Here is a 24,636-nt window from a genome sequence, read left to right on the forward strand (position 1 = left end):
CTTCACTACCAAAATGTTCTCCTTTACCAGAAATCATGTCCACACGTAAGAGAAAAACTCATATTGCGTTTGAAGATGATGAGGAGATTAAGTCGGCAATCCCTGTATCATCTGCCTCCATTCAAAACAGTCCATCTTCATCATTTCCACCCAGAGAACCTACTTCACTTCCAATTGCTACACTACCATCAGTCATTCCTCTGGAAGCTCAATATCCTCTGGAGTTAGTCATTGTTAAAGGTGAAATTGAATCATTCTTCACAATAGAGGTTCTATCTAAAAGATCCTTACCATCTCTTTATGGCTATAAGAAGCCTCAAAACTTATATGAGTATTAGAAATTAAAAGTATCACAGGCTGAGGTTATAGCAAGAGAGAATAAAATAGGGATGGATGACAGGGAATACCAGAGGTTCTTATCGTTTTAGCTTAGCAAAGTCATGAAACTTGAAGACTATGCTAGGGACCTGAGTAAATCCATGTCTGAGAGGCCAGTAATTCTTGAACTTCAGATGCAACTGAGGGATGATTATGTTGGACACATTATGAAGTACAAACCATATAATGCAACCAAAGATCAATTCAAAGACTGGTCAGCAGATGCTCTTAGAGAAGAAATCGACAGAATCACAAAAATGCGCAATTGTCCTCTGGTAAAGCCAACTCCACCTAATTGGAAGAAAGTCAAAACATTGGATTCAGATGAGGCATTGAAGTTTAAAAGAATGAGAGCAAAGCTTGTGGCTGCTGGTGATGGTTCAGCTAGATCCATTGCCAGATGGTCTAAACTGAAGATGGTTGAGACCTACAAAAAGCTGGAAGAACTTAGAGCTGAAGATCCAAATGTTCTTCAAAACCCAGTCTATCCTACAACTGCTGCTCTGTCTTAAAAGATCCATACTCCGAAAAAACCTTCTCTCATCATCTGCTTTATCTGAATCCATTGCAAATTTAGTTAGCAGACCACAATCGCCAAACTCATCTTCAATAATTCTTTTCCTAAGAAAACCAACTGATCCAAAAATAGTAAAGTGGAAGTCATGCTTAAAAACCAAAGTATTGACTTTGATCAAATCAGATGGTAGTGTTGAAGAGATCAAAATGGATAGTGCATATAATCTGAATGTATACGATCCCCAAGATTTGTTGGACCTTCAACTTGAAAAGGATGATGAAGAAGACATGTTCTCCCTGGACTTTGAACTACAATTCAGAGGACAAATCAGGGAGATGTTAATGAGAAATAAAAATCAGTAATAAAGAAGGGTTTTGGTTTCATCTGTTGTATAGGGAGATTGTTGGATCAGCAGTTGTGACATTGTCTCCAGTAACATATTTAACCAGGACACAACATGTAGCAAAGGACATGTTGCTGCGTAACAAACTCTTGACTGATGTTTGATGAAAGTTGTTTAGGCAGGTGATCTGTAACATCCCATAATTTATAAGGTTAGATACTTTAATATTTAAAAGTTTATGATTATTGAAAATAACCTAAAGGAAGTTTATTAAAATGTGAAGGGGTATAAATGAAAAATAAACCAACATGGAGGGTAGAGAATGTAAAACTTTATAAAAATCAATTAGTAAAATCAAAACCCAGAATGTTCTGGGTTGTGTTGGTCGCGACCAGAGAAGGGAAGAAGGGGGAAAAACCCTAGCTTGATCAATTAACCACAAAATCAGTACGATTATGGATTATTCATGTTACAAATCGAATGCTAGTGTCTAAATACTCATTAATCCCAGTGTTTTGAGCATAAGGTAAGATGAAATCTCATATTTTCATGTATGTTGATGAACTAGGGTTTACACCAATTCGTGACTCAGTATGAAATTAAGTTGCATGTGAGTTAGAATCGACATTTAGAAGGTGTATTGTACTTGAAAATGATTTACTAAAGACTTTGGGAAAAACCCACTTGTAATAGTATGATGATTAGTAAGTATTTGATTAGTTGAGTAAATTTTCAAGTGTAATTGTATGATAGATAGAATATTGGTGGATGATATTGCGTAGAATGAATAATTGAGCTAAAATTGGTTGAATATGTGAAATATGATGTATTCTAGGGGATTTATGCATAAACTATGTGTACATAAGGCTTGAGAAGTTGTATGCACATTAGGTGTTTGATGAAATGCCTCAATGATAATATAAGTAGCCTTGAACAAATTGTGAGTGAATAGTTTTGTATGTTGAAAGTTTATGCATTGTTAATTGTTATATAAGTAGCATTGATACTTGAACGTGTGGTTATGAATGTAAGGACTATGATCTAAATAAGAACGAATTCGTGTAGGATCGAAAGAAGAAGGAGCTAGTTCCGGATCACAAACAAAGGCACAAGATCGAGGTAAGTTCATTACTTACATGTTTAGTTGTGAGTTTATTGATATTGTTTCTTTTGATATTCAAATAAGGTAGATATCTCAAATGAGAATGTGAAAGTAAGAATCCGTACCGGTCCATAGTGATTGGGTCGGTTCGGGTTTGGATGAGAAGGAATTTAATGGAAGTTTTCTCCTTGATCCGTACTAAACGGGTTATTGGAAGCAAACGAGAAATAGTTGCGTTTATGTGACTAGAATGAATTGGTATGAAATAAGATCAATTGGTAATATATCTTATAAATCCGAGAATATGTATTGTGATAGGATGAAAACGTTATGTGTACTACACTAATATATTTTGTTGAATGATTGTAGGTAAAGCACCCGTATGATTGTCATTGCGTCGCTCGGATACGAACACACCTTGATCACCCGTGATGCGCTTCCGCAACTTTTGTAGTAACCTTATTAGTTAAAGGCTTTTGTTAAAGATTAGTAGTGTTGAAGTTTTACGTCTTAACTAGATGTTTGTGAATACTTAAGTAACTCATACTTGATGTTTGAAACGGTAGTTTAAATGTTATGGTCTTTCGTATGTTTTTCTGAAGGTGTCATTATTTGAGTATTTTGATATATTATAAACAGGGAGATTGACCAAGTTATGAACGGGTCATGCCCAAATTTTAAATTTTGGTGATTAAATTATGTGTCGTTTTTGTAACTTTCAAGTATGAAATTAGAGGGTGTAACAAGTTGGTATCAGAGCCTAGGTTTGAGGGATTCGAACACAATGTAGTGCCCGAACTCAAACCGAAAGCTCAAAAGAATGGGTGTGTTCGCTCCGAGACGCAAATAGAGGTAAGAACTTTTAAGAAAGCTTTATAGTAATTAATGTTACAAGTTATAAGTGTTAGAATGAGTTTTGAATATAGCAATAGTAATAAATGGTGCATTGGAATATTTAGGGGTTAGTAGAATTGAAACCGTGCACGAAAACGGTTCGGAATGGTCAAAAATATGAAGTTTGGGGTAAATTTCGCTGGGCACTACCGTAGCTTACGGTGGCCACCGTAAGCTACGGTAGGAACTGGGCAAAAATAGTGCTGCCGTAAGACAGGAGTGAAGGACCGTAAAGCATAATTCAACACCGTAAGCTACGGTGGTCACCGTAGCTTACGGTGACTATCAAAGTTGCTGAATTTTTTTTTATGTTGTTTGTTTGAGTACGGGGTTTGTTTTAATTAGTTCCTAAGGCCCCGTAATCCTTTGCTAAGGTCATTATGCATCAAGAAGGTTGAAAGAAAATGTCTAATAAGAAAGAAGGTATGATTTAATATGAAATGGTCTAGCAATACAACATTATCATCAAGAATGATAACGTGTAAAGTATGAATAGTAAACAGAATGAAATATGTGATAGAATGAATATGTATGTGTCAAGAGGGATGTATAAAAAGAGAATTTTAATATATAGAATGAATGTTTTATGTAGATGACGGACACAAGTAATGTAGATGATGCTGAAATAGCCCGTCAAGAGGCATTCAATAATAAGATGATAGAAGCGGCAGAAAAAGTGATGAATGCCAACCTTCCCAAGTTAGCTCAAGAAGTCGAGAGCCGAGTCTTGGGGGTTGTTGATGAGATGATGACTAGCAAGATTGAGGAGTTAAAAGAAATGCTTGAAGGGTCCAGGATTAAAAGTAAGGAACGAAGGTGTACATATAAGGATTTTATGGCATGTAATCCCTTTTCATATAATGGGGAGGTGGATCCGGTAAAGTGTCAAAGATGGATAGCAAACATTGAAGCCGTATTTGTACGTAGCCGATGTGAGAAAGAAGATCAAGTAATGTTTGCTACGGGTCAACTTCAGCAACAAGCCAAAGATTGGTGGGATACCCAAAGTAAAGAGATAGGGGAAGTGAGACTCCAAACTTTAACATGGCAGGAATTCAAAGAGTTGTTCTTAAAATATCATTGCCCGCAATCGGCAATTGATAGAATACAAGATGAGTTCTTGCATCTTCGCCAACAGAATGAGTCCATTGATGAAATTACCAACATATTCTTCGATAAGTTAAAGTTCTGTGATGATTTCGTCAAGTCAGAAAGGATGAAGATAAACCGGTATTATGGAATGTTGAAGGCCGAATATAGGGAGTTCATTACCCCTTCGAAGTGTGAAACTCTAAGTGAACTTATCAATTTAGCCCGGGATAGGGAGATAGAACTGAAGCGACAAATGGAAAGAGGAGAGAATAGAGTTGCTGAAAAGCCGTCAACTACGAATCCATCTAAGAAGCCTAAGCAGCACGACACTAGAACTAAAGGAGGATCTAAAGGTAGTATTCCCCCATGCAAAACTTGTGGAAAGCTTCACACTGGAGAATGTTTAATGGGAAAGAAGGGGTGTTACAACTGTGGTCAGGAGGGACATCCTTACTTTAAGTGCCCTAGTCCCGTGAGGACGTGTTTCAATTGCTTCACTCCCGGTCATGTAAAAGCTGAGTGTCCAAAGCTTAAACAACAAGGGCAGAAAGATGAAAAGAAGAATGAAAATCAAAAGGCTCGGGGAAGAATGTTTCAGATTACTACCGAAGAAGCCAAGGCCTCACCGAATGTCGTGTCAGGTATTTTCTTAATCAACCAAATACCCGTGAATGTGTTATTCGATTCTGGTGCTAGCAAATCTTTCGTGTCAGACGAACTTATGTGTTACCCCTCTTTTAGAAAGGAACGAATGCCTGTACCCTTAGAAGTAGAAGTAGCGGATAGTAAAAGTTATTTGTTATGTGAAGCTTGCAAGAATTGTAAGATAACCATAGAAAACGAAGAATTTGAAATAGATCTCATTCCTATGACTTTGGGGGAATTTAAAGTAGTTGTAGGGATGGATTGGTTATCCCGCTATCACGCGGAAATTCGATGCGAGGCGAAAGTCATTCATGTATTCTCACCTAGTGGGGCTCGAATAAGTATTCATGGAGAAAGAAAGCTAGAGACAAAACTATGCACGATTGTCGAAATGGTTAAGCACGCAAGAAATGAAGGAAGGGCCTACTTGGCTTATGTGGTGGATACAAGACAGAAGGTACCCGAAATTGGAGGAGTAGAAGTAGTGAACGAGTATGCGGATGTGTTTCCGGACGAATTACCGGGGTTACCACCTGAACGAGAGGTGGAATTCCGAATCGAATTAAATCCGGGCGCCAAGCCAGTGGCTAAAGCTCCCTATAGGTTAGCTCCCGCTGAGATGCGAGAGCTGATGACACAGATACAGGAATTACTTGATAAGGGTTTCGTACGCCCGAGTGTGTCGCCTTGGGGAGCCCCGGTACTCTTTGTGAAAAAGAAAGACGGCACGATGCGCATGTGTATAGATTATCGAGATTTGAACAAGTTGACCGTGAAGAATAAATACCCTTTACCTCGAATAGATGATCTTTTTGACCAACTGCAAGGAGCAAGTTGGTTTTCAAAAATCGATTTGCGTTCGGGGTATCATCAAGTTCGGGTACGGGAAGAAGATGTTGCGAAAACTGCGTTCAGGACCCGATATGGGCATTACGAGTTTTTAGTAATGCCATTCGGACTGACTAACGCCCCGGCCGCTTTCATGGATCTGATGAATAGAGTATGTCGGCCCATGCTAGATAAGTCTGTTATAGTGTTTATAGATGATATCCTTGTGTACTCTCGTAGTAGAGCCGAACATGCAAATCATTTGCTTGAAGTGTTAGAGATTCTTCGGAAAGAGAAGTTATATGCTAAGTTTTCCAAATGTGCCTTTTGGCTTAGAGAGGTGCAATTTCTTGGCCACGTCATTAATAAAGATGGTGTCTTGGTAGACCCAACTAAAGTAGAGGCTGTTGTGAACTGGGTTCCTCCTAAGAACCCGAGTGAAGTGAGAAGTTTTCTGGGTTTGGCTGGGTATTACCGAAGGTTTATACAGGATTTTTCCAAAATATCGTTACCTTTAACCAAACTAACCAAGAAGAATGAGAAGTTTGTGTGGGGAGTTGAGCAAGAAAAGGCATTCCAAACTTTGAAGAGTAAGCTGTCTGACGCCCCAATTCTAACCTTACCCGAGGGTTCAGAAGACTTGGTAGTATACACTGATGCTTCACATCAGGGCTTGGGGGCTGTTTTAATGCAACGGGGTAAAGTGATAGCATATGCTTCAAGGCAGCTTAAACCACATGAAAGTAACTACCCAACACACGATTTAGAGTTGGCTGCAGTAGTATTCGCGTTGAAATTGTGGCGACATTATTTGTATGGAACTAAATGTACCATATATTCGGATCACAAAAGTCTCAAGTATTTCTTCGAACAAAAAGAATTGAATATGAGACAGCAAAGGTGGTTAGAATTAATTAAGGATTATGATTGTGAAATCCTTTATCATCCGGGGAAAGCCAACGTTGTAGCAGATGCGTTAAGCCGGAAGGAATACCCATCACCCATACAAGTTAAGTCAATGAAAATGACTGTCACCCCTAAACTTTTGGAGTTGATCAAGGAAGCCCAAATAAAATCCTTAAATGGTGATCCAAAGAAGGAAAGAATGAAAGGCCTAATTGGAGAATTAAAGATGAATGCCGATGGCGTCATGACCAGGTATGACCGAATCTGGGTACCATGGTTATCCGAGGTGAAATCATTATTGCTAGAGGAGGCTCACAAATCCCGTTATACGGTACACCCTGTGGCTACAAAAATGTATCAAGATTTAAAGAAAGGGTATTGGTGGCCTGGAATGAAACGCGACATTGTTAAGTACGTGGCTAAGTGCTTGACATGTTCCCAAGTGAAGGCGGAGCACCAAAAACCGTATGGTAAATTACAGTCATTAGAAATACCAGTTTGGAAGTGGGAAGACATAACCATGGATCTTATTACAAAGCTACCCAGAACGAAACGAGGTCACGATGCTATTTGGGTTATTGTCGACCGACTTACAAAGAGTGCTCACTTTTTACCCATACGAGAATCTATTTCATCCGAAAAATTGGCAGAAATTTATATGAATGAAATAATTGCTCGTCACGGAGTACCCGTGTCTATTGTGTCGGATCGTGACACAAGATTCACGTCTCGTTTTTGGCGAAAATTTCATGAAGATGTGGGCACAAACTTGCGACTAAGTACCGCATACCATCCGCAGACGGATGGACAGTCAGAAAGAACTATACAAACGTTGCTTGATATGTTGAGGGCTTGTGTCATAGACCTTGGGGGTAATTGGCATAACCATTTACCGTTGGTGGAGTTCGCGTACAACAACAGTTATCAAAGTAGTATCAAAATGGCGCCATATGAAATGTTGTACGGTAGAAAGTGTAGAACACCTGTATGTTGGGGAGAAATCGGGCAACGGGAACTTGCGCCTAAAGATGTTGTGGCAATAACGAATGAAAAGATTGATCAAGCCCGGGCTCGTTTGAAGGCGGCGCAAGATAGGCAAAAATCTTATGCAGATAAAAGAAGGCGCCCTATCGAATTTCAAGAAGGTGATCGTGTGTTTTTAAAGGTCTCGCCGTGGAAGGGCATAATACGGTTCCGCAAACGGGGAAAATTGGGTCCTCGGTACATCGGACCGTTCAGAATAGTGACTCGTGTTGGTAAAGTGGCATACCGGCTAGAATTACCTCCAGCTCTGGATGGAATCCATAACACGTTTCACGTGTCTCAACTAAGAAAGTGCCTCGCGGATGATACAGCGCATGTGTCACTTGATGACATTGAATTGGATGATGAAATGAATTATATTGAAAACCCGGTAGCTATCAAAGATTCCAAAATAAAGCATCTACGAAACAAGGCCATTCGACAAGTTTTAGTGCAATGACAGCATCGGAAGGGATCGGATCTAACCTGGGAATCTGAAGATGAAATGCGAAAGCACTACCCGTCTCTTTTTGGTACGTATTAAGGTTTCGGGGACGAAACCTCCTTTAAGGGGGTAGATTTGTAACATCCCATAATTTATAAGGTTAGATACTTTAATATTTAAAAGTTTATGATTATTGTAAATAACCTAAAGGAAGTTTATTAAAATGTGAAGGGGTATAAATGAAAAATAAACCAACATGGAGGGTAGAGAATGTAAAACTTTATAAAAATCAATTAGTAAAATCAAAACCCAGAATGTTCTGGGTTGTGTTGGTCGCGACCAGAGAAGGGAAGAAGGGGGAAAAACCCTAGCTTGATCAATTAACCACAAAATCAGTACGATTATGGAGGATTCATGTTACAAATCGAATGCTAGTGTCTAAATACTCATTAATCCCAGTGTTTTGAGCATAAGGTAAGATGAAATCTCATATTTTCATGTATGTTGATGAGCTAGGGTTTACACCAATTCGTGATTCAGTATGAAATTAAGTTGCATGTGAGTTAGAATCGACATTTAGAAAGTGTATTGTACTTGAAAATGATTTACTAAAGACTTTGGGAAAAACCCACTTGTAATAGTATGATGATTAGTAAGTATTTGATTAGTTGAGTAAATTTTCAAGTGTAATTGTATGATAGATAGAATATTGGTGGATGATATTGCGTAGAATGAATAATTGAGCTAAAATTGGTTGAATATGTGAAATATGATGTATTCTAGGGGATTTATGCATAAACTATGTGTACATAAGGCTTGAGAAGTTGTACGCACATTAGGTGTTTGATGAAATGCCTCAATGATAATATAAGTAGCCTTGAACAAATTGTGAGTGAATAGTTTTGTATGTTGAAAGTTTATGCATTGTTAATTGTTATATAAGTAGCATTGATACTTGAACGTGTGGTTATGAATGTAAGGACTATGATCTAAATAAGAACGAATTCGTGTAGGATCGAAAGAAGAAGGAGCTAGTTCCGGATCACAAACAAAGGCACAAGATCGAGGTAAGTTCATTACTTACATGTTTAGTTGTGAGTTTATTGATATTGTTTCTTTTGATATTCAAATAAGGTAGATATCTCAAATGAGAATGTATAAACGGATAAATTAACTGAGTGAGTTCACTAGTTGTCTAGTTTTAATTACCAAAAACTTGTTTCACCAGTTAATTTATCCGTTTATACATGCCATGGGGAGCTACCCCAAAAGTTAGCGACTAAACTGTTTTTCCAATACCGAACACTAGGTAACCGTTTGCGTTTCCGCAGGATGCCCCGATGTCAATGTTCTATCATCATTGACGGATGCCTGAGTACATTAGTTCACGACCGATCCCATACCATGGCACGGTGTGAGGTTGGTAAAACCTAAATAGCGCTATCAACTAATAACCCGTTCGCCTGGCCCCGGCGACTAATCGGTATTATGTAGTAGGGACTTGAGTGATAGAGTTGCGTTTAGTGCCGTTTGGTTGCATTTCGTATAAACAGTAATTAACTAAAAGGTTTCCCAATGACAAGGGAAGGAAGAGTAAGTTTGTTCCCAGTAACTAGGGAAGGAATGTAAATGGTATCCCCTTTACAAGGGGATAGGGTTGTTTTAGTCTCGTGTCCCAAACCACCGAGACGCATGCTTTTAAGTTGTGAACTCACCTTGGGTTGCTCGGTAGATTATTTTACCCGGTCAAGTATGTTGGTCACCACGTCCTAGCATGGTTACCAAGTATGGGTCAAGTTGGGTACAAATAAACACATAGCGAACACGTACGGCAAACACATATAGCAAACACGTATAACATGCGTAACAACAAACAGTTGGGTTATTGGGTCAGCCCTAAACATATAATCAGCAGCAACAACACGTAGCCCAGTCAACAGAAAGCCCAACAGTCAAAACCCAATAACACCAAAATAGCCCAGTCGAGACAAGGGTGGTTGCGACTCGCAATCGAGGTTACGACTCGCAACCGAGGTCTCGGTGTATCACGTTTTGGTTACGACTTAGCAGCAATGGTTACGACTCGCAACCGGATTCGACACGCGTTGATTGCGACTCGCAACTGGGAGGTCTCGACAAAGCTTGATGTGTTCTCGAGTCGCAACCAAAGGTTGCGACTCGCAACCGTGATTACGTGCACAGCAATCATCTAGAACCTGCAATATGTACTAACCAATAGGATTGTATTTTCATGAAACAGTGTACTATACCCACTAAACATGTCTGTTTGTCTATTTTGTGTCTAAATCGGATCAAACAAAGCATATTCAAAATATTTAAGTGGCATTCAAGCTGTTCATCATATTCAAATAACATTCAAACCACATTCATCAATAAACAACCCAAAATTTATGTATAAACCCTCTAACCAAACCCTTAATATCATTCGGATAACAAAAACCATTCAACCTAAACAATATAACATATCCTTTATTAACATGATCCGAAACATATAACAATAATCGATCTAACCAAACATCTAACCAAACATTGTAACAACCGGAAAGCACTCTATTTTCTCAAACAAGAGTAACAATCAACAATATCAACTAAATAACCAATAATCATGCAAACATTTCAAGGCAATTTATCATCATTATGTAACAAAACACCAAGTGAACATAATAACACTAACCGATTCAAGTGAGACACAAAGGTGTTCAAGTTGGTGCAAGGATGAAGCCTTCGAGTGATGATTCCGAGTTCGAACCGAGGGTGCTCTTGATGTTGGTTGATCCGAGAGGGAGAAGGAAGGAGAGGAAGGTGATCTTGGTTAGGGTTTTAGGATTTTAGTGAGAGGTAGAGAGTGTGAGAGTGTGAGAGAAAATGTTGCAAAATGGTAAAATGGTGAGGGTTGGCCGGTATATATATCGAGTGGGTCAAGGGCTCACAAATGTTGTCCTTGGTGGTCGGCCCAACCGGCCCAACTGTTACTGTTTACTCGAGACCGAGCATGGTCTCGAGTCGGGTCCGTAGTCTCGGTTCACTAGAAGTTATACACACATACATACACATATAAATATATATATATATATATATATATATATATATATATATATATATATATATATATATATATATATATATATATATATATATATATATATATATATATATATATATATATATATATACACTTACACATAATCGCAGAAATTTCATAGTTCTAATTTAATAAAATATGTACACGCAAAGTTACATCAGTAAGGTTTCCCGGGAAAATCCGAAGTGTCACATTATCCCCAAGTTTTAAGAACTTTCGTCCCGAAAGTTAAGGCAGCCACTGTCAAGCTAGCGTAAGTGAAAGCGTTTCAACGGGGTGTCACATCATCCCCCCGTTAGTTTGGAATTTCGTCCCGAAATTCGGTTGTAGCTTCAGTGCTGGGATTTTCGTTTGGGAACAACTGGGGATACTTGTGCTTCATCTGGTCTTCCTGCTCCCAGGTATACTCTGGGCCACGCCGCGAGTTCCAACGGACTCGTACAAGAGGTATCTGGCTACGTTTGAGGGTTTTGATCTCTCGATCAGTGATTTCAATCGGTTCCTCAGTAAAGTGTAGCTGTTCGTCAATAGTTAGTTCCTTGAAAGGAATTACGAGCGTTTCATCTGACAGACACTTCTTCAGATTAGATACGTGAAATACGTTGTGTACCGCACTCAGTTCTTCAGGCAGGTTCAATCTATAAGCAACCTTACCAATTTTCTCGGTAATTTCGAATGGTCCGATATATCGCGGATTAAGCTTGCCCCGTTTACCAAAGCGAACCACACCCTTCCAGGGTGAGACTTTAAGTAGAACCCGGTCACCGACCTGGAATTCCAATGGTTTCCTACGCTTATCAGCGTAACTCTTCTGACGGTCACGAGCTGCCGCCATGCGTTGTCTGATCTGGGCAATCTTTTCCGTTGTATCTACCACCATCTCTGGGCCCGTGATTTGACTATCACCGATTTCCGCCCAACAGAGAGGCGACCGGCATTTACGACCGTACAATGCCTCAAAAGGTGCTGCCTGAATACTAGTGTGGTAGCTGTTGTTGTAAGAGAACTCTACCAGCGGTAGATGCTTCTCCCAATTCTTGCCAAAGTCGATCACACACGCTCTAAGCATGTCTTCTAGAGTCTGGATGGTGCGTTCGGACTGTCCATCCGTTTGCGGGTGATAAGCGGTGCTCATGTCCAAACGTGAGCCAAAGGATTTGTGCATAGCTTGCCACAATTCCGAAGTAAAACGAGCGTCTCGGTCGGAAATAATTGAGGTTGGCACCCCATGTCTCGAAACTACTTCCTTTAAGTAAATCTCCGCCAAGGTAGAAAACTTGTCTGTTTCCTTAATAGCCAGAAAGTGCGCGGACTTGGTCAATCGATCTACTATTACCCAAATAGTGTCATTTCCGCGTTGAGACCTAGGTAGCCCTGTAACAAAATCCATGGAAATTTGCTCCCATTTCCATTTCGGGATTTCTGGTTGTTGGAGTAGGCCTGCTGGCTTCTGGTATTCTGTCTTGACTCTCGCGCAAGTCAAACATTTGCTGACATATGTTGCTATGTGGGCCTTCATGCCAGGCCACCAATATGTAGTCTTCAAGTCGTGGTACATCTTGTCCGAACCAGGATGTACTGAGTAGCGGGACTTGTGGGCTTCGTCCATCACGAGTTCACGTAAGTCTCCATAGAGTGGAACCCAAATGCGCCCTGTTACATAGTAAGCGCCATCTTCCTTCTGTTCTAGTCGCTGCCTCGACCCTCGCAGAGACTCAGCCCTGATGTTTTCCGGTTTCAATGCTTTAACTTGAGCATTTCGGATCTGGGTAGGGAGGTTAGACTGGATGGTAAGTTGCAATGCTCGCACACGCTTTGGTATAGTGTCCTTTCGGCTGAGGGCGTCTGCCACGACATTGGCCTTGCCCGGATGGTATTTGATGGCGCATTCGTAGTCATTCAAGAGTTCGACCCATCGACGCTGTCGCATATTTAATTCCTTTTGCCTAAAGATATGCTCGAGACTCCTGTGATCGGTGTAAATAGTGCACTTGGTACCGTACAGGTAATGTCTCCATATCTTAAGAGCAAAAATCACTGCTCCCAGTTCCAAGTCATGCGTCGTGTAGTTCCTTTCATGTGTCTTGAGTTGTCGTGAGGTGTAGGCAATAACTTTCTCGCGTTGCATTAACACGCAACCGAGCCCATGGATAGACGCATCGCAGTAAACCACAAAGTCGTCAGTGCCATCAGGCAACGAGAGAATAGGAGCGCTACAGAGGTTATCCTTAAGCCTCTGAAAAGCAGATTCCTGTGCTTCATTCCACTTGTAGGCGATGCCTTTCTGAGTGAGTATAGTGAGGGGTTGTGCAATCTTTGAGAATCCCTGAATGAATCTGCGGTAGTAGCCTGCCAAACCCAAGAATTGGCGAACTTCAGTGGGAGTCTTAGGCGTAGGCCAGTTCTTTATTGATTCGATCTTAGCTGGGTCAACATGAATTCCGTTCTTATTAACTACATGGCCGAGGAAATGGACTTCTCGAAGCCAGAAGTCACATTTAGAGAATTTGGCGTACAGCTGCTCGTTGCGAAAGAGTTCCAGAATAAGGCGAAGGTGTTGTTCATGCTCCTCTTGACTTTTTGAATAAATCAGGATGTCGTCGATAAACACAATCACGAATTTGTCGAGGTACGGCTTACATACGCGGTTCATGAGATCCATGAAAACCGCAGGTGCGTTAGTCATTCCAAAAGGCATGACGAGGAACTCGTAATGACCGTAACGAGTCCTGAACGCCGTCTTGGAGATGTCTTCATTACGAACTCTCAGCTGATGGTAGCCTGATCGCAGGTCAATCTTGGAGTAGTAGCTTGATCCTTGCAACTGATCGAATAGGTCGTCGATGCGCGGGAGAGGGTAACGATTCTTGATGGTAACCTTGTTCAGCTCACGATAGTCGATGCACATTCGGAATGTGCCATCCTTCTTCTTGACAAAGAGTACTGGGGCTCCCCAGGGTGATGAACTAGGACGGATAAATCCTTTATCCAATAGTTCCTGTAGTTGCGCGGAGAGTTCTTTAAGTTCTGCAGGGGCTAGACGGTACGGTGCACGAGCTATGGGTGCTGCTCCGGGGGCTAGCTCGATTTGGAATTCGACCTGACGGTGGGGAGGGAGTCCAGGTAGTTCCTCAGGAAATACCTCGGGATAGTCGCGTACTACAGGGAAATCTTCAATCCTCTTTTCCTTTTCGTGGGTGTCGGTGACAAGTGCTAGGATAGCGGTGTGCCCTTTTTGTAAACACTTCTGGGCTTTCAGGAGCGAGATAATGCCTGTGACTTCTCCACCTTTGTTGCCTTGAACGATGAGGGGTTGGCCAGAGTGACGAGGTATGCGAACTGCTTTCTCTTGACAGAGGATCTCAGCGCGATGTTTGGATAACCAATCCATACCAATGACGACGTCGAAGCTTCCAAGCTTGACAGGGAAAAGATCGATGCTAAACGTGTGGCCAGACAATTCTAGTGTGCAGTCGTGAATCACGTGCGTGGCCTCGATGTTCCTACCATTAGCTATCTCGACGATGTGCTTAGAACTTAATACGGCAGGCGGGTGCTTAAGTTTCTTACTAATGCGAAGGGATACATAACTGGCATCGGCACCGGAATCAAATAACACAGAAACATAACGATCATCAAGTAGGAACTTACCCGCCACGACGTTGGGGTCGTTCCTTGCTTCTCCAGCTCCAATCACGAAAGCTCTTCCCCTTGCACCATTCCCAGCATTGTTGTTTTGCTCATTGTTCCCAGCTCCCTGATTGTTGTTGCGATTCTGATTCAGCTCAGGGCAATCCTTTCGCATGTGCCCTGTTGCCCCGCATTTAAAACATGCTCGGTTGTTTCCCTGCTGCTGTTGCTGTTGGGGTTGTTGCTGATTCTGCCTTGCTGGGAACTGACTTCTACAATCCTTGGCTTCGTGCCCCATATTCTGGCATCGCTGACACTGACCCTTGTTACATGCCCCATTGTGGTGCCTATTACACTTGTTGCACTTAGGGTAGCTTCCCCGGTAGCCACCCTGTTGCTGAGTGCCCTTGTTGTTGTCAGTTTTCCTTTGCTGAGCTGGGGCCTGAGTAGAGTTAGCATCTTTGCCCTGGTTTCCATCCCACTTTCGTTTGCCATCACTGGAAGTTCCTTCCGCAGCACTGATCCTTTTGGGCAACCTGCCCTCTTCCACAGCCTGGTTAGTGAGTTTGTGGGCAAGACGGACCACAGGCTGTATGGTAGTGAGGTTGGCCGAGGTTACATGGCTCCTGATTTCTGGGACCAAGCCTTTGATGTACAATTCGATCCTTCGGTACATGGGTCGGGACATGTTTGGGCAAAGAGCAGCATAGTCGTTGGACAGCTTGGTGTAGGTCTCAATCTCTGACCCAACCATCTTGAGTTCATAGTACTCGTCCTCGAGTTTGTGGATATCATCCCTGTGACAGTACTCTTCCTTGATCATATCCTTGAAATCTTCCCATGCAGTAGCGTTAGCAGTCTCCAACCCAAGCATTTGAATTTGCGCCTTCCACCACGAAAGTGCGCTTCCCTCAAGAGTACCAGTAGCAAACTTCACCCAATTAGCAGGGGGACACTCGCAGACAGCAAAGACAGCTTCGACCTTCTCGATCCAGTGCAGAAGGCCTATGGCACCCTCAGTGCCACTGAACGGAAGAGGCTTGCAATCCATGAAGGTCTTGAAGGTACAGACACGTGGTTGCACAGGCGCAGGCTGACCTGTTGTGAGGAGTGAAGCGAAATAGGTTTAGAGGCGAAAAGACGATGTGGCGGTAGGATCTAAACATCCTAAAACAACGAGCTTGCCTATAGGGTGAGCTGCGAAAGCTGCAGCCACCGTGTTGAGCAGGTTAGTAAACCGAGCCTGAGTCATGTTGACGTTTCCTCGTCCGCGTCCACTCATTGTCTTCATAACCAGGAAACACAGTATGAGTGTGGTGTCGTAACATAGCGAGAATGAGATAGAAGAGAGGAGGCGTATCTATCTAATCAGGCAAACTAGTACGTATAGTAAAGCAGAAAGCATAAGACAATTAAGCAAGTAAATATGGGTCCGAGCTATGAGGTCAGATAAGTCGAGCCTGGCACTTGGAGTGTAGTGTCGTCACGAGTCACGGGTTATAGTCTGGTTTTTCTCAAAAAGATTTTCCCCTTTTTAAAACCAAGTTCACTATAACCAATGGCTCTGATACCAATCTGTCACACCCCCAAAATCCACCTGCGGATAACACCCGCTTTGAGGGCGTGACTGACCAGGATCCAGCCACCGTTTATACTAAGCATTGGTTATTAGTAAAATAAATTTGCTATCTTGAGTAGTTTAGCAACATCTTAGTTTAAGTTCGATAGTAAGTTTAAACAAACAGCGGAAGCATAAACCAAGTAGTTTTAAAAGACAGTTCACAGTTCAAGATAAGTAAAACCCAACACACGGGTTTTGACGATCACTACACATTCCCAAGCAGCAGCTCCTCAGTCACTGGTTTCCTGCAAAGCATGCAGTAAGGGGGTCAACAATAATGCTGAGTGAGTTCACTAGTTGTCCAGTTTTAATTACCAAAAACTTGTTTCACCAGTTAATTTATCCGTTTATACATGCCATGGGGAGCTACCCCAAAAGTTAGCGACTAAACTGTTTTTCCAATACCGAACACTAGGTAACCGTTTGCGTTTCCGCAGGATGCCCCGATGTCAATGTTCTATCATCATTGACGGATGCCTGAGTACATTAGTTCACGACCGATCCCATACCATGGCACGGTGTGAGGTTGGTAAAACCTAAATAGCGCCATCAACTATGATGCGTGTTGGTGTGTATATAATTTTGATGTATATTTAAGCCCCTTTTTACACTTTTAGCCAAGTTTTAAATTTATAAAACACGATATTCACTAACACTAAACACACATATGGGCAAGTGCACCCATCGTGGACGTAGTATAGTGTTGGTAAGATACCGAGGTCGTCCAAGGACACAAGAGCTTTTAATACCGGTTTATCCTCAACGTCTAATCAAATCAAAAAGTGAGAAAAAATGTTTTAAACTAAGAAAAATAAAAACTAACTAAATGCTGAAAAATAAAGATAAAATAAAAACAGATAGACAAGATGAATCACTTGGATCCGACACGTGTATTAGTATAACCTTTGATTATTTTCGCACTTTTGCACTTGTTTAAGAGATTATCTTAGTTATTGTGGTAGGCCCCTCTTTTGAAGGCGACGTTACCCTCAACCCAGTAGTTTGAGTCAGCAAGGATACAATCCTAAAGGGTCGGATTATTGAAAGATAATGAATTAAGTTATTAATGCAAATTATGGTAGGCCCCGCTTTTGGCGGTGACGTTACCCTCGGCTAAGTAGTCTGAGTCAGCAGGGATACAGTCCTAAATAGCCGGGTTATAGTATTAATAGTAGTTAACTTATGAGGGGGTCAAAGAGTTTGGATCCCCGCCATCCAATACCTATGGGCATTGAAGGAGATCCTACTAAATTTGACCCAGGTCCCAAGCAGGACCTCTAAACGCTGAACAAGGGCAAGACCCTTACCAAACCGTTCCCTTAACCCCCGACCAGGTAGCCAACATACCTCCATATAGACCGTGGAGATATGAATGGTGAAAATCTTTTATTTTATATAGACAGTAAAATAATGCCAAGACACCACGGACAAACGATAAGGAAAGATCACCTTCAACATAAGTAACTAGTTATTAAAGTCATTAATACAAAACCAAATAAAAAGTGCAAAAGATTAAAAATAAAAAGTATTATACTAAACACTTGTCTTCACCAAGTGATGTAAGAGACTTAGGCAAACATGGCCTTGATTGTCAAGAACTCTTACGATCAATCTTGGATCCCGAGACGACTCACACACTCTACGATGGACAATGGATGATGGTGGTGGATGATGGTGTTATGGTGGTGGTGGGTGGTGGATGAGGTGTGAGAGAGGTGGTGTGCCAAGGGATGAGATGGAATGAAACCAAGCACCCCTATTTATAGGCTGAACAGAAGGCTGGGCACGGCCCCGTGTCCGCTGGACACGCCCCCGTGCCCGTCTGACACTCTCTCTCTTCATTAATTGTAATTCGCAATTACAATAAATGCACCTGCAGCACTCTGACCACGCCCCCGTGTCCACTGGGCACGGCCCCGTGGTGGGCAATAGAAGCTTCTACCACTTTGTCTTTTGTGCCAGGGCTTACCATCCTGGACACTGCCCCGTGCTCGCTGAGCACGGCCCCGTGTTGAGCTGGACACGCCCCGTGTCCGCTGGACACAGCCCCGTGTTCAGCTGGGCACAGCCCCATGCTCAGCTTTCTTCTTGTTTTTGCTTTGGGAGATGCTGTCGAGGAGTCGGGCATGCCACGTTTCTTCCTTTTCTTTGTATTTATGTTGGATTTGGCTGCATTTTTGCTTCTTTTGTTCATTTAAGCTCTTTTAACCCTGAAAATACAAAAGGAAGACAAAAGCACACTTTTTCCAACATTAGTACTTAAAAAGGGTTAGTTTTATGCCTCATTTGATGTAATTTATGTGTTGCATTTTACTCACATCAAATACCCCCACACTTGAATCTTTGCTTGTCCTCAAGCAAAACTCTTTAATATGTGGCTTACACTCCCAAATGGAATGGGTAGAAGAGAAGGTTTTGGGCTTGTCTTGAGTGTCGGGAATCCAAGATCTTTATTGGGTTTTATTTTTATACTATTTATAATCCTATTCGTTGTGATTTATTTAGAACGTTTCATAAGAGAAATTACTTATTTGGGCATAACATGCCTTTTTAAAATTTCATTTATATACAAGTTCACATACCTCACGGGGGATCACTCAACACTCGGCCGAAGGTGTATTTTTAGTGAATCACTCGAGAGCGGCATGGAACTTATTCCTACCATAAGCTTGCCAAGCAATCAATCCTCCTCCTTTTTAACTTTATACCTTTGTAAATATCAAGAGGACTTTTTGGGTGAAGGGTTAGGCTTGGGCTAAAGGTGGGTGGTTGGGTTAGTGGTTAGTAAAAGGGCGAAAAGCGTAAAAAGCGTCGGTTTTCGTAAAACACTTTGGTTTTTTTTTTTCTCTTTTTTCTTTTTTTTTCATCACTTTTTTTATTCTAATGAAGCATTTTTCAAACAAGATTTCTTTTGATGAGCTTATTTGTTTATTGCTAACTTCATCTCTCTTTTTTTTTTTTTTTTTTGTGTGTGTCATAAGAAAACCGAGCTTTGTTACTAAAATAAAGGGTTTAAAATGAAAAAGGTTTTGGTGGGTAAAGGGTGTTTGTTTTGGGGAAAGAAACGAAAAGGTTTAGGCTCAAAGGGGTTAACTAGGGGATTTTTGGGTAGGTGGTAAAAAAAAGGAAAATTAATGGTGTAGAAATAAAAAGGGGTTAGTCCTAATGCCTCCATCATTTACTTACTCGGGTTCAAGTTGGTAAGGACCGGGAATGTATCGTCGTGGCAAGTTCTAGAGTCGTAAGAACCAAGCGGCTATTCACACAAGAAACGAAAAATGAGCATTTAGTTTAAAGATGTATATTTGTATGCTCAATAAAGGCTCAAAACTCACTTTTGTGGGAATGGGTTTTTTATGTGATCAAGTATATATAATCAAATTTTAACTAAGATTGTCATGCCGTTTCATAATCTTCTTATTTGGTTCTTTTTATCACGACGCTATCGGTTGTAAATTTAGAAAAATATAACCTTTTTAGAACTTGTTATTCCCAAATTAAACCAAGACAAGTAAAAAAAAATGAAAAGTTTTTGAAAAAATTTGGGGTGATTAGCGGTTCCAATAGAGTTTTGTGTAAGGCTTGTTATTAGGACTTGCAAAATTCAAGGTTTTAGCATCCCCCCACACTTAAATTACACATTGTCCTCAATGTGTCCCAAAAATAAGTTTTTCGGTTGATTAAAATGTGTAAAAGTGGGTTAAAAACAAGATTTTATGGTACTGGGTAGCTGAACACGGGGTGGTGTTGGCTGAACACGGCCCCATGTCCAGACTGCTAGTACCAAAAGTAAACAGAAGGCTGGGCACGGGGGCGTGTTCAGTGAGCACGGCCCCGTGTCCAGGTACCTGAACTGGGCATTTCTGCAGATTTTTGGGCACGGGGGCGTGTTGGGCGAGAACGGCCCCGTGCTGAACTTGCAGTAATGAAGAAAAATTGTCGAGAGGCTCTGTTTTTGCGCATGGGGTGTTGGTTCAAGCTTCCCTTAGCATCCTTCACCATCCCGAGTGTGTTTTATTTCTGCAAATTAAAACTAAACTAGAAAGCATAAAAGTTAAACTAATCTAAAACTAAGGATAGTTCCGCGGAATGCCTCCGTGGTGCGCCACGTTTATAAGGGTCCTTGGCTAGACCCTCCTTATCGGGTGGTTCTGGCTCATCTTCAATTAGGGGGTCATTATTGCCAAAAGGATATTTCATTGAGCGCTCAAGATCTATGCTCCTTTTGAATACCCCTAATTGAAGAGGTAGATTGTTGTACTTCCGGTTTTTCAAAGCTTCATGAGTTTTTACAAAAGGTCGTCCCAACACTAGAGGAGCATCATCAAGGATGACAAAGTCGGTTGGGATTACCATTTGATTTGTTTGAACCAAGATATCCTCAACTACACCGATTGGCTTTATTATTTTCCGATTAGATAGAAAAATGGGTATTTGAAGTGGAGAAAAATCACTAATACTTAATTTTTCGAAAATGTAGCTTGGTATTAAATTAACACAAAGATCTTTATCAATTGTAATATTACTAATAAAGGAATTTTGAAAAAAACACGGAACCGGTGTAATGTTAATTTCAAAAGGATCTTCTTTTATTAGCGAAGTTTGATCATTAGTTAACTTAACACTTACCATTTCTTCAATTTTAGTATTAGTGTTTAGCTCTTTTAAAAACTTAGCATGAGGGGTTATTAAACAATGATTTTCGAAAGTAGGTGACAAGAGAGTAATTTCCTCAAAATTAGACTCTTCTTGATTTTTGACATTATTGGACTCACCTTTTTCGTTGTTTAACTCATGTGTTGGTTTTTCACTTTCTTGTTCTTCCATTTTTACATTTTCAACTATCTCTACGTTATTATTACAATTTAATTCTTCTCTTGCGCGGGATTCCTCTTCCCTTGCGCGAGATTCTTTTATGCAACGTTCGATAGTTTTAATGTGTTCTAATATCCTATTGGTCACTTCGGTGAGATTGAAAGAATTTGGATCCTCAAAGCTTGAATCCGGTTGTTCGATCCTTGGCTCCTCATAGTTCTCATATGAAGTAGATGGTTCACACCATTGTTCTTCATTATAAGTATATGATGGATAAGGGTCGAAACTTTGTTCTTCATAGTACTCATATGAGGTGGGTTGTTCACGCCATGGTTCCTCATAATAAGTGTATGAAGGTGGTGGCTCATATGTTGAATCTTCAAAGTATGAGTATGAAGGCTCATACCTTGGTTCATCAAAATATGAGTATGAGGGAGGAGGTTCATACCTTTGGTCTTCATAGGATGTGTATGAAGTTGATGGCTCGTACCTGGGCTCCTCATAATGGTTGTATGAATTGGATGGTTGATATGAGTTATTATATTGAACCGAGCGTGTGTTACGACAATTAGTGCAATAATTACCCCTATAATCATCCTCATCATAGGTGTAGTTGTAACCTCTTGAGTATTGATCCATAAGAATCACTCAACAGACCACAACTGAGTCTCGGGACCAGAAAACAAAAATAAGACGGAAACAGAGGCTGGACACGGCCCCGTGTTGGGTGAACACGGCCCCGTGTTCAGGGTCTGTATCTGGGCGTTTTAATTAAAGTTACTGGTCACGTTGAGCACGGGGGCGTTTTAAAAAGGTTTTGAAAAACTGATTAGGCCGTCGATTTTAAGCTTTCTTAAAATCCTTGTGTCCCCGGCAACGGCGCCAAAAACTTGATGCGTGTTGGTGTGTATATAATTTTGATGTATATTTAAGCCCCTTTTTACACTTTTAGCCAAGTTTTAAATTTATAAAACACGATATTCACTAACACTAAACACACATATGGGCAAGTGCACCCATCGTGGACGTAGTATAGTGTTGGTAAGATACCGAGGTCGTCCAAGGACACAAGAGCTTTTAATACCGGTTTATCCTCAACGTCTAATCAAATCAAAAAGTGAGAAAAAATGTTTTAAACTAAGAAAAATAAAAACTAACTAAATGCTGAAAAATAAAGATAAAATAAAAACAGATAGACAAGATGAATCACTTGGATCCGACACGTGTATTAGTATAACCTTTGATTATTTTCGCACTTTTGCACTTGTTTAAGAGATTATCTTAGTTATTGTGGTAGGCCCCTCTTTTGAAGGCGACGTTACCCTCAACCCAGTAGTTTGAGTCAGCAAGGATACAATCCTAAAGGGTCGGATTATTGAAAGATAATGAATTAAGTTATTAATGCAAATTATGGTAGGCCCCGCTTTTGGCGGTGACGTTACCCTCGGCTAAGTAGTCTGAGTCAGCAGGGATACAGTCCTAAATAGCCGGGTTATAGTATTAATAGTAGTTAACTTATGAGGGGGTCAAAGAGTTTGGATCCCCGCCATCCAATACCTATGGGCATTGAAGGAGATCCTACTAAATTTGACCCAGGTCCCAAGCAGGACCTCTAAACGCTGAACAAGGGCAAGACCCTTACCAAACCGTTCCCTTAACCCCCGACCAGGTAGCCAACATACCTCCATATAGACCGTGGAGATATGAATGGTGAAAATCTTTTATTTTATATAGACAGTAAAATAATGCCAAGACACCACGGACAAACGATAAGGAAAGATCACCTTCAACATAAGTAACTAGTTATTAAAGTCATTAATACAAAACCAAATAAAAAGTGCAAAAGATTAAAAATAAAAAGTATTATACTAAACACTTGTCTTCACCAAGTGATGTAAGAGACTTAGGCAAACATGGCCTTGATTGTCAAGAACTCTTACGATCAATCTTGGATCCCGAGACGACTCACACACTCTACGATGGACAATGGATGATGGTGGTGGATGATGGTGTTATGGTGGTGGTGGGTGGTGGATGAGGTGTGAGAGAGGTGGTGTGCCAAGGGATGAGATGGAATGAAACCAAGCACCCCTATTTATAGGCTGAACAGAAGGCTGGGCACGGCCCCGTGTCCGCTGGACACGCCCCCGTGCCCGTCTGACACTCTCTCTCTTCATTAATTGTAATTCGCAATTACAATAAATGCACCTGCAGCACTCTGACCACGCCCCCGTGTCCACTGGGCACGGCCCCGTGGTGGGCAATAGAAGCTTCTACCACTTTGTCTTTTGTGCCAGGGCTTACCATCCTGGACACTGCCCCGTGCTCGCTGAGCACGGCCCCGTGTTGAGCTGGACACGCCCCGTGTCCGCTGGACACAGCCCCGTGTTCAGCTGGGCACAGCCCCATGCTCAGCTTTCTTCTTGTTTTTGCTTTGGGAGATGCTGTCGAGGAGTCGGGCATGCCACGTTTCTTCCTTTTCTTTGTATTTATGTTGGATTTGGCTGCATTTTTGCTTCTTTTGTTCATTTAAGCTCTTTTAACCCTGAAAATACAAAAGGAAGACAAAAGCACACTTTTTCCAACATTAGTACTTAAAAAGGGTTAGTTTTATGCCTCATTTGATGTAATTTATGTGTTGCATTTTACTCACATCAAACTAATAACCCGTTCGCCTGGCCCCGGCGACTAATCGGTATTATGAAGTAGGGACTTGAGTGATAGAGTTGCGTTTAGTGCCGTTTGGTTGCATTTCGTATAAACAGTAATTAACTAAAAGGTTTCCCAATGACAAGGGAAGGAAGAGTAAGTTTGTTCCCAGTAACTAGGGAAGGAATGTAAATGGTATCCCCTTTACAAGGGGATAGGGTTGTTTTAGTCTCGTGTCCCAAACCACCGGGACGCATGCTTTTAAGTTGTGAACTCACCTTGGGTTGCTCGGTAGATTATTTTACCCGGTCAAGTATGTTGGTCACCACGTCCTAGCATGGTTACCAAGTATGGGTCAAGTTGGGTACAAATAAACACATAGCGAACACGTACGGCAAACACATATAGCAAACACGTATAACATGCGTAACAACAAACAGTTGGGTTATTGGGTCAGCCCTAAACATACAATCAGCAGCAACAACACGTAGCCCAGTCAACAGAAAGCCCAACAGTCAAAACCCAATAACACCAAAATAGCCCAGTCGAGACAAGGGTGGTTGCGACTCGCAATCGAGGTTACGACTCGCAACCGAGGTCTCGGTTTATCACGTTTTGGTTACGACTTAGCAGCAATGGTTACGA

At 41.3% G+C, this 24,636-nt stretch overlaps 1 long non-coding RNA gene across 1 annotated transcript; it reads left to right on the forward strand.

Annotated features, from left to right (window-relative positions):
- The first annotated feature begins 1,705 nt into the window (after window positions 1-1,705).
- LOC110887219 lies at window positions 1,706-2,820 on the forward strand. The gene is made up of 3 exons (XR_002563156.2): window positions 1,706-1,764; window positions 2,304-2,357; window positions 2,710-2,820. It is a non-coding gene; the product is annotated as an uncharacterized LOC110887219 (long non-coding RNA).
- The last annotated feature ends 21,816 nt before the right edge of the window (window positions 2,821-24,636 follow it).

The sequence above is a fragment of the Helianthus annuus genome, chromosome 11 (genome assembly GCF_002127325.2).
Source record: "Helianthus annuus cultivar XRQ/B chromosome 11, HanXRQr2.0-SUNRISE, whole genome shotgun sequence".
NCBI lineage: Eukaryota > Viridiplantae > Streptophyta > Magnoliopsida > Asterales > Asteraceae > Helianthus > Helianthus annuus.